A 13,966-nucleotide genomic window follows, 5' to 3' on the forward strand; every position below is an offset into this window, starting at 1 on the left:
TTTGTGCAGAAAACAGTAACACTTGTTCAGAACGAAAGAAAGCACAGAGCCCCAGATTTTATGTTGTCCTGGAGAGCTTGCAGAGCACTGGGGAAAGGCAGGCAGAGAATTCCCTGCTAGCACCTTCTCTGTGCCTGGGAAGCAGAAGTGTTCACATTGCTTGGCAGAATCGCTTTTGTGCAGAAAACAGTAACACTTGTTCAGAACGAAAGAAAGCACAGAGCCCCAGATTTTATGTTGTCCTGGAGAGCTTGCAGAGCACTGGGGAAAGGCAGGCAGAGAATTCCCTGCTAGCACCTTCTTTGTGCCTGTTCACATTGCTTCGCAGAATCGCTTTTGTGCAGAAAACAGTAACACTTGTTCAGACGAAAAAAAGCACAGAGCCCCAGATTTTATGTTGTCCTGGAGAGCTTGCAGAGCACTGGGGAAAAGCAGGCAGAGAATTCCCTGCTAGCACCTTCTCTGTGCCTGGGAAACAGAAGTGTTCACATTGCTTCGCAGAATCGCTTTTGTGCAGAAAACACTAACACTTGTTCAGAACGAAAGAAAGCACAGAGCCCCAGATTTTATGTTGTCCTGGAGAGCTTGCAGAGCACTGGGGAAAGGCAGGCAGAGAATTCCCTGCTAGCACCTTCTCTGTGCCTGTTCACATTGCTTCGCAAGAATCGCTTTTGTGCAGAAAACAGTAACACTTGTTCAGAACGAAAGAAAGCACAGAGCCCCAGATTTTATGTTGTCCTGGAGAGCTTGCAGAGCACTGGGGAAAGGCAGGCAGAGAATTCCCTGCTAGCACCTTCTCTGTGCCTGGGAAGCAGAAGTGTTCACATTGCTTCGCAGAATCGCTTTTGTGCAGAAAACAGTAACACTTGTTCAGAACGAAAGAAAGCACAGAGCCCCAGATTTTATGTTGTGCTGGAGAGCTTGCAGAGCACTGGGGAAAAGCAGGCAGAGAATTCCCTGCTATCACCTTCTCTGTGCCTGGGAAACAGAAGTGTTCACATTGCTTGGCAGAATCGCTTTTGTGCAGAAAACACTAACACTTGTTCAGAACGAAAGAAAGCACAGAGCCCCAGATTTTATGTTGTTCTGGAGAGCTTGCAGAGCACTGGGGAAAGGCAGGCAGAGAATTCCCTGCTAGCACCTTCTCTGTGCCTGTTCACATTGCTTCGCAGAATCGCTTTTGTGCAGAAAACAGTAACACTTGTTCAGACGAAAGAAAGCACAGAGCCCCAGATTCTATGTTGTCCTGGAGAGCTTGCAGAGCACTGGGGAAAAGCAGGCAGAGAATTCCCTGCTAGCACCTTCTCTGTGCCTGGGAAACAGAAGTGTTCACATTGCTTCGCAGAATCGCTTTTGTGCAGAAAACACTAACACTTGTTCAGAACGAAAGAAAGCACAGAGCCCCAGATTTTATGTTGTCCTGGAGAGCTTGCAGAGCACTGGGGAAAAGCAGGCAGAGAATTCCCTGCTAGCACCTTCTCTGTGCCTGGGAAACAGAAGTGTTCACATTGCTTCGCAGAATCGCTTTTGTGCAGAAAACACTAACACTTGTTCAGAACGAAAGAAAGCACAGAGCCCCAGATTTTATGTTGTCCTGGAGAGCTTGCAGAGCACTGGGGAAAGGCAGGCAGAGAATTCCCTGCTAGCACCTTCTCTGTGCCTGTTCACATTGCTTCGCAAGAATCGCTTTTGTGCAGAAAACAGTAACACTTGTTCAGAACGAAAGAAAGCACAGAGCCCCAGATTTTATGTTGTCCTGGAGAGCTTGCAGAGCACTGGGGAAAGGCAGGCAGAGAATTCCCTGCTAGCACCTTCTCTGTGCCTGGGAAGCAGAAGTGTTCACATTGCTTCGCAGAATCGCTTTTGTGCAGAAAACAGTAACACTTGTTCAGAACGAAAGAAAGCACAGAGCCCCAGATTTTATGTTGTGCTGGAGAGCTTGCAGAGCACTGGGGAAAAGCAGGCAGAGAATTCCCTGCTATCACCTTCTCTGTGCCTGGGAAACAGAAGTGTTCACATTGCTTGGCAGAATCGCTTTTGTGCAGAAAACACTAACACTTGTTCAGAACGAAAGAAAGCACAGAGCCCCAGATTTTATGTTGTTCTGGAGAGCTTGCAGAGCACTGGGGAAAGGCAGGCAGAGAATTCCCTGCTAGCACCTTCTCTGTGCCTGTTCACATTGCTTCGCAGAATCGCTTTTGTGCAGAAAACAGTAACACTTGTTCAGACGAAAGAAAGCACAGAGCCCCAGATTCTATGTTGTCCTGGAGAGCTTGCAGAGCACTGGGGAAAGGCAGGCAGAGAATTCCCTGCTAGCACCTTCTCTGTGCCTGGGAAACAGAAGTGTTCCCATTGCTTCGCAGAATCGCTTTTGTGCAGAAAACAGTAACACTTGTTCAGACGAAAAAAAGCACAGAGCCCCAGATTTTATGTTGTCCTGGAGAGCTTGCAGAGCACTGGGGAAAAGCAGGCAGAGAATTCCCTGCTAGCACCTTCTCTGTGCCTGGGAAACAGAAGTGTTCCCATTGCTTCGCAGAATCGCTTTTGTGCAGAAAACAGTAACACTTGTTCAGAACGAAAGAAAGCACAGAGCCCCAGATTTTATGTTGTCCTGGAGAGCTTGCAGAGCACTGGGGAAAGGCAGGCAGAGAATTCCCTGCTAGCACCTTCTCTGTGCCTGTTCACATTGCTTCGCAAGAATCGCTTTTGTGCAGAAAACAGTAACACTTGTTCAGAACGAAAGAAAGCACAGAGCCCCAGATTTTATGTTGTCCTGGAGAGCTTGCAGAGCACTGGGGAAAGGCAGGCAGAGAATTCCCTGCTAGCACCTTCTCTGTGCCTGGGAAGCAGAAGTGTTCACATTGCTTCGCAGAATCGCTTTTGTGCAGAAAACAGTAACACTTGTTCAGAACGAAAGAAAGCACAGAGCCCCAGATTTTATGTTGTGCTGGAGAGCTTGCAGAGCACTGGGGAAAAGCAGGCAGAGAATTCCCTGCTATCACCTTCTCTGTGCCTGGGAAACAGAAGTGTTCACATTGCTTGGCAGAATCGCTTTTGTGCAGAAAACACTAACACTTGTTCAGAACGAAAGAAAGCACAGAGCCCCAGATTTTATGTTGTTCTGGAGAGCTTGCAGAGCACTGGGGAAAGGCAGGCAGAGAATTCCCTGCTAGCACCTTCTCTGTGCCTGTTCACATTGCTTCGCAGAATCGCTTTTGTGCAGAAAACAGTAACACTTGTTCAGACGAAAGAAAGCACAGAGCCCCAGATTCTATGTTGTCCTGGAGAGCTTGCAGAGCACTGGGGAAAGGCAGGCAGAGAATTCCCTGCTAGCACCTTCTCTGTGCCTGGGAAACAGAAGTGTTCCCATTGCTTCGCAGAATCGCTTTTGTGCAGAAAACAGTAACACTTGTTCAGACGAAAAAAAGCACAGAGCCCCAGATTTTATGTTGTCCTGGAGAGCTTGCAGAGCACTGGGGAAAAGCAGGCAGAGAATTCCCTGCTAGCACCTTCTCTGTGCCTGGGAAACAGAAGTGTTCCCATTGCTTCGCAGAATCGCTTTTGTGCAGAAAACAGTAACACTTGTTCAGAACGAAAGAAAGCACAGAGCCCCAGATTTGCTGTTGTCCTGGAGAGCTTGCAGAGCACTGGGGAAAGGCAGGCAGAGAATTCCCTGCTAGCACCTTCTCTGTGCCTGTTCACATTGCTTCGCAGAATCGCTTTTGTGCAGAAAACAGTAACACTTGTTCAGACGAAAAAAAGCACAGAGCCCCAGATTTTATGTTGTCCTGGAGAGCTTGCAGAGCACTGGGGAAAAGCAGGCAGAGAATTCCCTGCTAGCACCTTCTCTGTGCCTGGGAAGCAGAAGTGTTTACATTGCTTCGCAGAATCGCTTTTGTGCAGAAAACAGTAACACTTGTTCAGAACGAAAGAAAGCACAGAGCCCCAGATTTTATGTTGTCCTGGAGAGCTTGCAGAGCACTGGGGAAAAGCAGGCAGAGAATTCCCTGCTATCACCTTCTCTGTGCCTGGGAAACAGAAGTGTTCCCATTGCTTCGCAGAATCGCTTTTGTGCAGAAAACACTAACACTTGTTCAGAACGAAAGAAAGCACAGAGCCCCAGATTTTATGTTGTCCTGGAGAGCTTGCAGAGCACTGGGGAAAGGCAGGCAGAGAATTCCCTGCTAGCACCTTCTCTGTGCCTGTTCACATTGCTTCGCAGAATCGCTTTTGTGCAGAAAACAGTAACACTTGTTCAGAACGAAAGAAAGCACAGAGCCCCAGATTTTATGTTGTCCTGGAGAGCTTGCAGAGCACTGGGGAAAAGCAGGCAGAGAATTCCCTGCTAGCACCTTCTCTGTGCCTGGGAAGCAGAAGTGTTCACATTGCTTGGCAGAATCGCTTTTGTGCAGAAAACAGTAACACTTGTTCAGAATGAAAGAAAGCACAGAGCCCCAGATTTTATGTTGTCCTGGAGAGCTTGCAGAGCACTGGGGAAAGGCAGGCAGAGAATTCCCTGCTAGCACCTTCTCTGTGCCTGGGAAACAGAAGTGTTCCCATTGCTTCGCAGAATCGCTTTTGTGCAGAAAACAGTAACACTTGTTCAGAACGAAAGAAAGCACAGAGCCCCAGATTTGCTGTTGTCCTGGAGAGCTTGCAGAGCACTGGGGAAAGGCAGGCAGAGAATTCCCTGCTAGCACCTTCTCTGTGCCTGTTCACATTGCTTCGCAGAATCGCTTTTGTGCAGAAAACAGTAACACTTGTTCAGACGAAAGAAAGCACAGAGCCCCAGATTTTATGTTGTCCTGGAGAGCTTGCAGAGCACTGGGGAAAAGCAGGCAGAGAATTCCCTGCTAGCACCTTCTCTGTGCCTGGGAAACAGAAGTGTTCCCATTGCTTCGCAGAATCGCTTTTGTGCAGAAAACAGTAACACTTGTTCAGAACGAAAGAAAGCACAGAGCCCCAGATTTGCTGTTGTCCTGGAGAGCTTGCAGAGCACTGGGGAAAGGCAGGCAGAGAATTCCCTGCTAGCACCTTCTTTGTGCCTGTTCACATTGCTTCGCAGAATCGCTTTTGTGCAGAAAACAGTAACACTTGTTCAGAACGAAAGAAAGCACAGAGCCCCAGATTTTATGTTGTCCTGGAGAGCTTGCAGAGCACTGGGGAAAAGCAGGCAGAGAATTCCCTGCTAGCACCTTCTCTGTGCCTGGGAAGCAGAAGTGTTTACATTGCTTCGCAGAATCGCTTTTGTGCAGAAAACAGTAACACTTGTTCAGAACGAAAGAAAGCACAGAGCCCCAGATTATATGTTGTCCTGGAGAGCTTGCACAGCACTGGGGAAAAGCAGGCAGAGAATTCCCTGCTAGCACCTTCTCTGTGCCTGGGAAACAGAAGTGTTCACATTGCTTCGCAGAATCGCTTTTGTGCAGAAAACACTAACACTTGTTCAGAACGAAAGAAAGCACAGAGCCCCAGATTTTATGTTGTCCTGGAGAGCTTGCAGAGCACTGGGGAAAAGCAGGCAGAGAATTCCCTGCTAGCACCTTCTCTGTGCCTGTTCACATTGCTTCGCAGAATCGCTTTTGTGCAGAAAACAGTAACACTTGTTCAGACGAAAAAAAGCACAGAGCCCCAGATTTTATGTTGTCCTGGAGAGCTTGCAGAGCACTGGGGAAAAGCAGGCAGAGAATTCCCTGCTAGCACCTTCTCTGTGCCTGGGAAGCAGAAGTGTTCCCATTGCTTCGCAGAATCGCTTTTGTGCAGAAAACAGTAACACTTGTTCAGAACGAAAGAAAGCACAGAGCCCCAGATTTTATGTTGTCCTGGAGAGCTTGCAGAGCACTGGGGAAAAGCAGGCAGAGAATTCCCTGCTAGCACCTTCTCTGTGCCTGGGAAACAGAAGTGTTCCCATTGCTTCGCAGAATCGCTTTTGTGCAGAAAACAGTAACACTTGTTCAGAACGAAAGAAAGCACAGAGCCCCAGATTTGCTGTTGTCCTGGAGAGCTTGCAGAGCACTGGGGAAAGGCAGGCAGAGAATTCCCTGCTAGCACCTTCTCTGTGCCTGGGAAACAGAAGTGTTCCCATTGCTTCGCAGAATCGCTTTTGTGCAGAAAACAGTAACACTTGTTCAGAACGAAAGAAAGCACAGAGCCCCAGATTTGCTGTTGTCCTGGAGAGCTTGCAGAGCACTGGGGAAAGGCAGGCAGAGAATTCCCTGCTAGCACCTTCTTTGTGCCTGTTCACATTGCTTCGCAGAATCGCTTTTGTGCAGAAAACAGTAACACTTGTTCAGACGAAAAAAAGCACAGAGCCCCAGATTTTATGTTGTCCTGGAGAGCTTGCAGAGCACTGGGGAAAAGCAGGCAGAGAATTCCCTGCTAGCACCTTCTCTGTGCCTGGGAAGCAGAAGTGTTCCCATTGCTTCGCAGAATCGCTTTTGTGCAGAAAACAGTAACACTTGTTCAGAACGAAAGAAAGCACAGAGCCCCAGATTTGCTGTTGTCCTGGAGAGCTTGCAGAGCACTGGGGAAAGGCAGGCAGAGAATTCCCTGCTAGCACCTTCTTTGTGCCTGTTCACATTGCTTCGCAGAATCGCTTTTGTGCAGAAAACAGTAACACTTGTTCAGACGAAAGAAAGCACAGAGCCCCAGATTTTATGTTGTCCTGGAGAGCTTGCAGAGCACTGGGGAAAAGCAGGCAGAGAATTCCCTGCTAGCACCTTCTCTGTGCCTGGGAAGCAGAAGTGTTTACATTGCTTCGCAGAATCGCTTTTGTGCAGAAAACAGTAACACTTGTTCAGAACGAAAGAAAGCACAGAGCCCCAGATTTTATGTTGTCCTGGAGAGCTTGCAGAGCACTGGGGAAAGGCAGGCAGAGAATTCCCTGCTAGCACCTTCTCTGTGCCTGGGAAGCAGAAGTGTTCACATTGCTTGGCAGAATCGCTTTTGTGCAGAAAACAGTAACACTTGTTCAGAACGAAAGAAAGCACAGAGCCCCAGATTTTATGTTGTCCTGGAGAGCTTGCAGAGCACTGGGGAAAGGCAGGCAGAGAATTCCCTGCTAGCACCTTCTTTGTGCCTGTTCACATTGCTTCGCAGAATCGCTTTTGTGCAGAAAACAGTAACACTTGTTCAGACGAAAAAAAGCACAGAGCCCCAGATTTTATGTTGTCCTGGAGAGCTTGCAGAGCACTGGGGAAAAGCAGGCAGAGAATTCCCTGCTAGCACCTTCTCTGTGCCTGGGAAGCAGAAGTGTTCACATTGCTTCGCAGAATCGCTTTTGTGCAGAAAACAGTAACACTTGTTCAGAATGAAAGAAAGCACAGAGCCCCAGATTTTATGTTGTCCTGGAGAGCTTGCAGAGCACTGGGGAAAAGCAGGCAGAGAATTCCCTGCTAGCACCTTCTCTGTGCCTGGGAAACAGAAGTGTTCACATTGCTTCGCAGAATCGCTTTTGTGCAGAAAACACTAACACTTGTTCAGAACGAAAGAAAGCACAGAGCCCCAGATTTTATGTTGTCCTGGAGAGCTTGCAGAGCACTGGGGAAAGGCAGGCAGAGAATTCCCTGCTAGCACCTTCTCTGTGCCTGTTCACATTGCTTCGCAAGAATCGCTTTTGTGCAGAAAACAGTAACACTTGTTCAGAACGAAAGAAAGCACAGAGCCCCAGATTTTATGTTGTCCTGGAGAGCTTGCAGAGCACTGGGGAAAGGCAGGCAGAGAATTCCCTGCTAGCACCTTCTCTGTGCCTGGGAAGCAGAAGTGTTCACATTGCTTCGCAGAATCGCTTTTGTGCAGAAAACAGTAACACTTGTTCAGAACGAAAGAAAGCACAGAGCCCCAGATTTTATGTTGTGCTGGAGAGCTTGCAGAGCACTGGGGAAAAGCAGGCAGAGAATTCCCTGCTATCACCTTCTCTGTGCCTGGGAAACAGAAGTGTTCACATTGCTTGGCAGAATCGCTTTTGTGCAGAAAACACTAACACTTGTTCAGAACGAAAGAAAGCACAGAGCCCCAGATTTTATGTTGTTCTGGAGAGCTTGCAGAGCACTGGGGAAAGGCAGGCAGAGAATTCCCTGCTAGCACCTTCTCTGTGCCTGTTCACATTGCTTCGCAGAATCGCTTTTGTGCAGAAAACAGTAACACTTGTTCAGACGAAAGAAAGCACAGAGCCCCAGATTCTATGTTGTCCTGGAGAGCTTGCAGAGCACTGGGGAAAGGCAGGCAGAGAATTCCCTGCTAGCACCTTCTCTGTGCCTGGGAAACAGAAGTGTTCCCATTGCTTCGCAGAATCGCTTTTGTGCAGAAAACAGTAACACTTGTTCAGACGAAAAAAAGCACAGAGCCCCAGATTTTATGTTGTCCTGGAGAGCTTGCAGAGCACTGGGGAAAAGCAGGCAGAGAATTCCCTGCTAGCACCTTCTCTGTGCCTGGGAAACAGAAGTGTTCCCATTGCTTCGCAGAATCGCTTTTGTGCAGAAAACAGTAACACTTGTTCAGAACGAAAGAAAGCACAGAGCCCCAGATTTTATGTTGTCCTGGAGAGCTTGCAGAGCACTGGGGAAAGGCAGGCAGAGAATTCCCTGCTAGCACCTTCTCTGTGCCTGTTCACATTGCTTCGCAAGAATCGCTTTTGTGCAGAAAACAGTAACACTTGTTCAGAACGAAAGAAAGCACAGAGCCCCAGATTTTATGTTGTCCTGGAGAGCTTGCAGAGCACTGGGGAAAGGCAGGCAGAGAATTCCCTGCTAGCACCTTCTCTGTGCCTGGGAAGCAGAAGTGTTCACATTGCTTCGCAGAATCGCTTTTGTGCAGAAAACAGTAACACTTGTTCAGAACGAAAGAAAGCACAGAGCCCCAGATTTTATGTTGTGCTGGAGAGCTTGCAGAGCACTGGGGAAAAGCAGGCAGAGAATTCCCTGCTATCACCTTCTCTGTGCCTGGGAAACAGAAGTGTTCACATTGCTTGGCAGAATCGCTTTTGTGCAGAAAACACTAACACTTGTTCAGAACGAAAGAAAGCACAGAGCCCCAGATTTTATGTTGTTCTGGAGAGCTTGCAGAGCACTGGGGAAAGGCAGGCAGAGAATTCCCTGCTAGCACCTTCTCTGTGCCTGTTCACATTGCTTCGCAGAATCGCTTTTGTGCAGAAAACAGTAACACTTGTTCAGACGAAAGAAAGCACAGAGCCCCAGATTCTATGTTGTCCTGGAGAGCTTGCAGAGCACTGGGGAAAGGCAGGCAGAGAATTCCCTGCTAGCACCTTCTCTGTGCCTGGGAAACAGAAGTGTTCCCATTGCTTCGCAGAATCGCTTTTGTGCAGAAAACAGTAACACTTGTTCAGACGAAAAAAAGCACAGAGCCCCAGATTTTATGTTGTCCTGGAGAGCTTGCAGAGCACTGGGGAAAAGCAGGCAGAGAATTCCCTGCTAGCACCTTCTCTGTGCCTGGGAAACAGAAGTGTTCCCATTGCTTCGCAGAATCGCTTTTGTGCAGAAAACAGTAACACTTGTTCAGAACGAAAGAAAGCACAGAGCCCCAGATTTGCTGTTGTCCTGGAGAGCTTGCAGAGCACTGGGGAAAGGCAGGCAGAGAATTCCCTGCTAGCACCTTCTCTGTGCCTGTTCACATTGCTTCGCAGAATCGCTTTTGTGCAGAAAACAGTAACACTTGTTCAGACGAAAAAAAGCACAGAGCCCCAGATTTTATGTTGTCCTGGAGAGCTTGCAGAGCACTGGGGAAAAGCAGGCAGAGAATTCCCTGCTAGCACCTTCTCTGTGCCTGGGAAGCAGAAGTGTTTACATTGCTTCGCAGAATCGCTTTTGTGCAGAAAACAGTAACACTTGTTCAGAACGAAAGAAAGCACAGAGCCCCAGATTTTATGTTGTCCTGGAGAGCTTGCAGAGCACTGGGGAAAAGCAGGCAGAGAATTCCCTGCTATCACCTTCTCTGTGCCTGGGAAACAGAAGTGTTCCCATTGCTTCGCAGAATCGCTTTTGTGCAGAAAACACTAACACTTGTTCAGAACGAAAGAAAGCACAGAGCCCCAGATTTTATGTTGTCCTGGAGAGCTTGCAGAGCACTGGGGAAAGGCAGGCAGAGAATTCCCTGCTAGCACCTTCTCTGTGCCTGTTCACATTGCTTCGCAGAATCGCTTTTGTGCAGAAAACAGTAACACTTGTTCAGAACGAAAGAAAGCACAGAGCCCCAGATTTTATGTTGTCCTGGAGAGCTTGCAGAGCACTGGGGAAAAGCAGGCAGAGAATTCCCTGCTAGCACCTTCTCTGTGCCTGGGAAGCAGAAGTGTTCACATTGCTTGGCAGAATCGCTTTTGTGCAGAAAACAGTAACACTTGTTCAGAATGAAAGAAAGCACAGAGCCCCAGATTTTATGTTGTCCTGGAGAGCTTGCAGAGCACTGGGGAAAGGCAGGCAGAGAATTCCCTGCTAGCACCTTCTCTGTGCCTGGGAAACAGAAGTGTTCCCATTGCTTCGCAGAATCGCTTTTGTGCAGAAAACAGTAACACTTGTTCAGAACGAAAGAAAGCACAGAGCCCCAGATTTGCTGTTGTCCTGGAGAGCTTGCAGAGCACTGGGGAAAGGCAGGCAGAGAATTCCCTGCTAGCACCTTCTCTGTGCCTGTTCACATTGCTTCGCAGAATCGCTTTTGTGCAGAAAACAGTAACACTTGTTCAGACGAAAGAAAGCACAGAGCCCCAGATTTTATGTTGTCCTGGAGAGCTTGCAGAGCACTGGGGAAAAGCAGGCAGAGAATTCCCTGCTAGCACCTTCTCTGTGCCTGGGAAACAGAAGTGTTCCCATTGCTTCGCAGAATCGCTTTTGTGCAGAAAACAGTAACACTTGTTCAGAACGAAAGAAAGCACAGAGCCCCAGATTTGCTGTTGTCCTGGAGAGCTTGCAGAGCACTGGGGAAAGGCAGGCAGAGAATTCCCTGCTAGCACCTTCTTTGTGCCTGTTCACATTGCTTCGCAGAATCGCTTTTGTGCAGAAAACAGTAACACTTGTTCAGAACGAAAGAAAGCACAGAGCCCCAGATTTTATGTTGTCCTGGAGAGCTTGCAGAGCACTGGGGAAAAGCAGGCAGAGAATTCCCTGCTAGCACCTTCTCTGTGCCTGGGAAGCAGAAGTGTTTACATTGCTTCGCAGAATCGCTTTTGTGCAGAAAACAGTAACACTTGTTCAGAACGAAAGAAAGCACAGAGCCCCAGATTATATGTTGTCCTGGAGAGCTTGCACAGCACTGGGGAAAAGCAGGCAGAGAATTCCCTGCTAGCACCTTCTCTGTGCCTGGGAAACAGAAGTGTTCACATTGCTTCGCAGAATCGCTTTTGTGCAGAAAACACTAACACTTGTTCAGAACGAAAGAAAGCACAGAGCCCCAGATTTTATGTTGTCCTGGAGAGCTTGCAGAGCACTGGGGAAAAGCAGGCAGAGAATTCCCTGCTAGCACCTTCTCTGTGCCTGTTCACATTGCTTCGCAGAATCGCTTTTGTGCAGAAAACAGTAACACTTGTTCAGACGAAAAAAAGCACAGAGCCCCAGATTTTATGTTGTCCTGGAGAGCTTGCAGAGCACTGGGGAAAAGCAGGCAGAGAATTCCCTGCTAGCACCTTCTCTGTGCCTGGGAAGCAGAAGTGTTCCCATTGCTTCGCAGAATCGCTTTTGTGCAGAAAACAGTAACACTTGTTCAGAACGAAAGAAAGCACAGAGCCCCAGATTTTATGTTGTCCTGGAGAGCTTGCAGAGCACTGGGGAAAAGCAGGCAGAGAATTCCCTGCTAGCACCTTCTCTGTGCCTGGGAAACAGAAGTGTTCACATTGCTTCGCAGAATCGCTTTTGTGCAGAAAACACTAACACTTGTTCAGAACGAAAGAAAGCACAGAGCCCCAGATTTGCTGTTGTCCTGGAGAGCTTGCAGAGCACTGGGGAAAGGCAGGCAGAGAATTCCCTGCTAGCACCTTCTCTGTGCCTGTTCACATTGCTTCGCAGAATCGCTTTTGTGCAGAAAACAGTAACACTTGTTCAGAACGAAAGAAAGCACAGAGCCCCAGATTTTATGTTGTCCTGGAGAGCTTGCAGAGCACTGGGGAAAAGCAGGCAGAGAATTCCCTGCTAGCACCTTCTCTGTGCCTGGGAAACAGAAGTGTTCCCATTGCTTCGCAGAATCGCTTTTGTGCAGAAAACACTAACACTTGTTCAGAACGAAAGAAAGCACAGAGCCCCAGATTTGCTGTTGTCCTGGAGAGCTTGCAGAGCACTGGGGAAAGGCAGGCAGAGAATTCCCTGCTAGCACCTTCTCTGTGCCTGTTCACATTGCTTCGCAGAATCGCTTTTGTGCAGAAAACAGTAACACTTGTTCAGACGAAAAAAAGCACAGAGCCCCAGATTTTATGTTGTCCTGGAGAGCTTGCAGAGCACTGGGGAAAAGCAGGCAGAGAATTCCCTGCTAGCACCTTCTCTGTGCCTGGGAAACAGAAGTGTTCCCATTGCTTCGCAGAATCGCTTTTGTGCAGAAAACAGTAACACTTGTTCAGAACGAAAGAAAGCACAGAGCCCCAGATTTGCTGTTGTCCTGGAGAGCTTGCAGAGCACTGGGGAAAGGCAGGCAGAGAATTCCCTGCTAGCACCTTCTTTGTGCCTGTTCACATTGCTTCGCAGAATCGCTTTTGTGCAGAAAACAGTAACACTTGTTCAGACGAAAAAAAGCACAGAGCCCCAGATTTTATGTTGTCCTGGAGAGCTTGCAGAGCACTGGGGAAAAGCAGGCAGAGAATTCCCTGCTAGCACCTTCTCTGTGCCTGGGAAGCAGAAGTGTTCCCATTGCTTCGCAGAATCGCTTTTGTGCAGAAAACAGTAACACTTGTTCAGAACGAAAGAAAGCACAGAGCCCCAGATTTGCTGTTGTCCTGGAGAGCTTGCAGAGCACTGGGGAAAGGCAGGCAGAGAATTCCCTGCTAGCACCTTCTTTGTGCCTGTTCACATTGCTTCGCAGAATCGCTTTTGTGCAGAAAACAGTAACACTTGTTCAGACGAAAGAAAGCACAGAGCCCCAGATTTTATGTTGTCCTGGAGAGCTTGCAGAGCACTGGGGAAAAGCAGGCAGAGAATTCCCTGCTAGCACCTTCTCTGTGCCTGGGAAGCAGAAGTGTTTACATTGCTTCGCAGAATCGCTTTTGTGCAGAAAACAGTAACACTTGTTCAGAACGAAAGAAAGCACAGAGCCCCAGATTTTATGTTGTCCTGGAGAGCTTGCAGAGCACTGGGGAAAGGCAGGCAGAGAATTCCCTGCTAGCACCTTCTCTGTGCCTGGGAAGCAGAAGTGTTCACATTGCTTGGCAGAATCGCTTTTGTGCAGAAAACAGTAACACTTGTTCAGAACGAAAGAAAGCACAGAGCCCCAGATTTTATGTTGTCCTGGAGAGCTTGCAGAGCACTGGGGAAAGGCAGGCAGAGAATTCCCTGCTAGCACCTTCTTTGTGCCTGTTCACATTGCTTCGCAGAATCGCTTTTGTGCAGAAAACAGTAACACTTGTTCAGACGAAAAAAAGCACAGAGCCCCAGATTTTATGTTGTCCTGGAGAGCTTGCAGAGCACTGGGGAAAAGCAGGCAGAGAATTCCCTGCTAGCACCTTCTCTGTGCCTGGGAAGCAGAAGTGTTCACATTGCTTCGCAGAATCGCTTTTGTGCAGAAAACAGTAACACTTGTTCAGAATGAAAGAAAGCACAGAGCCCCAGATTTTATGTTGTCCTGGAGAGCTTGCAGAGCACTGGGGAAAAGCAGGCAGAGAATTCCCTGCTAGCACCTTCTCTGTGCCTGGGAAACAGAAGTGTTCACATTGCTTCGCAGAATCGCTTTTGTGCAGAAAACACTAACACTTGTTCAGAACGAAAGAAAGCACAGAGCCCCAGATTTTATGTTGTCCTGGAGAGCTTGCAGAGCACTGGGG

This window comes from Strix uralensis, chromosome 24 (assembly GCF_047716275.1).
Source record: "Strix uralensis isolate ZFMK-TIS-50842 chromosome 24, bStrUra1, whole genome shotgun sequence".
NCBI classification, from domain to species: domain Eukaryota; kingdom Metazoa; phylum Chordata; class Aves; order Strigiformes; family Strigidae; genus Strix; species Strix uralensis.